Genomic DNA, 3,531 nt, shown 5'->3' with positions numbered 1-3,531 from the left:
CAGATTCGAAATTCAAATGTAATATTTTTTTATAATTAAGTGTAACAGTATTTATGGCCAGACTAAGTATATACCTAAACTTGTTTGGCCGATGAATAAATACGTCCTCTACATAAGAGATCTTTTGTGTACCTCAAGGATATTTTTAGAGGACGTTTTATGGATGAATTGAGTCTAGTCAATGTTTGAACACCGGTTGATTGTAACTACACAAGTTTAGAGTTAAAGTGGCAACTTTTGAATAGTATTGCAGCTTTGTAGTTCCATTGTCTCTTTTACCTCCCTTTACATCCTATCTCAATTTACCTTCCATCCATTATGAAATGAAAAATACCTATAAAACAAGTCTCGAAGAGTTCAAATCACACAAGCCAAAAATTATATGAAATTTTCGTCGGTCTGTCCGGCTTCACGTATAAACATATAGTATTAAATTTAATTTGATTTTGATTGTATACACGTGTGAACAAAGTCGAGCAATCAAATTTATTAAAAGAACAATAATTATCTTTATATAAATGAAATAAGTAATAACTGAAGCAAAATAACAAAAGTGTTTTCCCACTCATAGCCAAGTCAACAACCATTTAACTAGAAAAAAGCATTCAACGAACAGTTAAAAAAGTTTCGAATATGTCCAATCCAGCCTAATGGCTCGCGCCCTGGGCAAACAAGACGCTATTTGATCTCCCCCCCTCATTAGGGGGACCCTTTGTGCTACAATCAGGGCTCGCGGGTCTCATTATCGAATTGTTTAAAATAACGAGGGAGGTTTGTTCTTGTAGCGCTGTTGTTAACGTATTTAGACCTGCTACGTCATCTCTGCGTTACGAAGCATTTCTTTACCAATATATTGTTATATAAAAAACAGGATTGTCGGTGAGAAACTCATGAAATATAAAGAGCACGCTATCGCTTATGAATTAATAATTACACAAACAAACAAACAACAATTAATTACATATCAACAAATTTGCATTCACACATCGTTCACACTTAAACAGCCAAGTAGTATATTATAAATCGTGTTTGTACGAGATAATGAAGCAATTTATAATCAAAGTGCAATTGTTCCCAACGCTCGTCGATCAAGCGAACGTCAAAACTGCTAAATGGCACAAACAATCTATGCATATTGATGATGCATTGAAGTCTCAATCATCCGCTCATTGCCGTGGAAATCCATTGTACGGCGTAGAAAGCGGTTATCACAAGCACTGTAAAAAATACCAGCTTTTCTCATGTTAAGATACCCAATATTTATGCCCAAGTACTGTTGACAGCTGATTTAAGACGTTTGTCATTGTTGTTTATGGGCTTAGTATATATACTTTTACTCTTATTTTGGATTTGATACTCGCATTACATCAATAAAAGGTATGTAGTAGTTAGGGTTACCATTTCTCATGACGCCATCGCTTCCAACGTCCGTATAGGCGTATAGACTATAGACATACACAACTGATTAACAAACTCAAATCATACGATAATTTAAAAGAAACTGTTTACTTCGTGATTGATCCACAATCCCTGACGTGATATATTACCATTGAACACTGCACTAAGCCGGTAATAACACATAAAAATTAAGCAAAAAATTAACATTTCTTATATCTTCACAAATAAATCTACTCGATCGTAAACAAATTAATCAAACGCATCATAGACTTTTATTCGAGCAACATCTCCATTTATGTTCTTATTCTCTTTATTTATTTAGTTATTACGATGTGATTCATCAAAACGGACATAAATCTAATACATCGATAAGAAAACACCTCAGCGTAAAGCCAGCGCACGCTTGACTGGCCCTCCGTCTATTAAGTTTGAATTCGTTTTACAGAATCAATTAGCCCTCTACACAGTAGCTTGTTAGCGAGTTATATGGTCGAGAGGTCACGAATAACGAACCATTTGGTAATTAAATTGGCCCCAGGACCGGGGAGGTCCTCGGGGCGGCCCGGGCGCAAACATGGCGATCGAACTTTTACAATTACTTTTAGATATTGCTCTCCAATTAAATGTCTTGTACCTTTGTGAAAATCAAACACGGAAGGAGGCAATTACGATGGAAATCTTTCTCTGCCTTCATCTGTCTGAAAATTTCGATGGAAAAGATATATTTTATTATACATACATACATATACGCAATCAAATTCATGTGTATGTTTGTCATTGAAGAAAATGAGACATCCATTAATTTACTAGAACAGTTCTGACCAATAACATCAAATATACAAGTAAGCAATACAATGTAGTTGAGCAATGTTATATTATGTTTTTGGCAGAACGAATAATTTCGACATTATTATTGTTTAAAAAAACGTTTTCCTCACTTTTATTAATTCTTACAAACATTCTCGTTTATAATATTAGTAGGAAGTAAGGATAAATCCATCCACATTACATGTAACCTCCACATAACCTATTAGAAATTGCAGCTTCTCGTTCCGATGCCAACTGCTTAAAAAAACAAACACTAAAATAGTGGATGTCAATTACACATATAGGATGTATTACGATGTGACTAGACGAAGGGACGGTCACAATGCCGGCGGGGACCCCGCTCTCACAATACAACTACCTACGATTAATTTCTGTTCTCTAATTCGCCAGTAAAACTTTGCGACTTGCAATTCCATTCATTATTTTTTGTTGTGTTTATTTAAAGAAAAATAAGTTGATAAAACATTGCTTATGAACCTTTCCATACCGCTGCATATATATAGAAACAAAATAGGTTTAAATATGTGTTCTACAAGCGTAACTTTATAATGAACCCTCAACATAATATTAAATTATAAACAAAAGCCCTTATACAATGTGAGCAACACTGAAGTGCAACGAAACTGTGTTTTTATCGGGCGCAGTTTTATATTTAGAAAGCGATATAATTTATTCAGGCTTAAATAAAGAAATAACTGTATCATTTGACACGCTACAATGGGCGCGTGCAAAAATTGAATGGAACGCATAATTTATCATATATGAGGAGAAAGTTGTTTCTAGCGAAGAAAAAATTGTATTCGCTATCACTCTATGGACACGTAAAGGGCAAGTAACGGGTTCCTGCAGGAATCACTGGTTACCATCAAATTTGCTTTTTCAACCATTTTTTGTCGTGTGAACTGCGCTGTTACTAAATTCATAAATACAATGGATCTTTAATTGATTTCTCCTTTTATGGAGACATTGTTTATTTAGAGATTGATACGTGATTGTTATTTTTTATTTCATTGTTTGTTCATAAGTTTTATGCAATACTGATTTTAAACAAGTCTAGGAAATGAAGAATGCATAGAAAGCCTTGCCGTCTGCCGATACAAAGAATTTGTAATTCGTTACTTCATAGTTTTTAATAATACATTAGTATCTTGTTGAATTTTCATAGCATAATATTCAATTTTCTTTGTTATTGCTATGCACATCTTTTGATTAAGTTAAAAACGAATGCAAAGTAGGAAGATAATCGTCAAATTAATCTCATTTATATTCAAATATAAAATTATGTTACTTAAACACGATTAGAAA

General features: G+C 33.7%; 1 long non-coding RNA gene across 1 annotated transcript in view; it reads right to left on the bottom strand.

The window, feature by feature from the left end:
* LOC119834550 overlaps positions 1-1,581 on the bottom strand; it is a 22,155-nt gene extending 20,574 nt beyond the window's left edge. The window contains exon 1 of the long non-coding RNA XR_005288004.1: positions 1,399-1,581. This is a non-coding gene — a long non-coding RNA (uncharacterized LOC119834550). The remainder of the gene's footprint in view (positions 1-1,398) is intronic.
* Between the last annotated feature and the right edge of the window lie 1,950 nt (positions 1,582-3,531).

Source organism: Zerene cesonia, chromosome 19 (genome assembly GCF_012273895.1).
Source record: "Zerene cesonia ecotype Mississippi chromosome 19, Zerene_cesonia_1.1, whole genome shotgun sequence".
Classification (NCBI taxonomy): Eukaryota; Metazoa; Arthropoda; class Insecta; order Lepidoptera; family Pieridae; genus Zerene; species Zerene cesonia.
The sequence above is the reverse complement of the archived record's forward strand: the minus strand, read 5'-3'. Positions and strand labels throughout refer to the sequence as shown.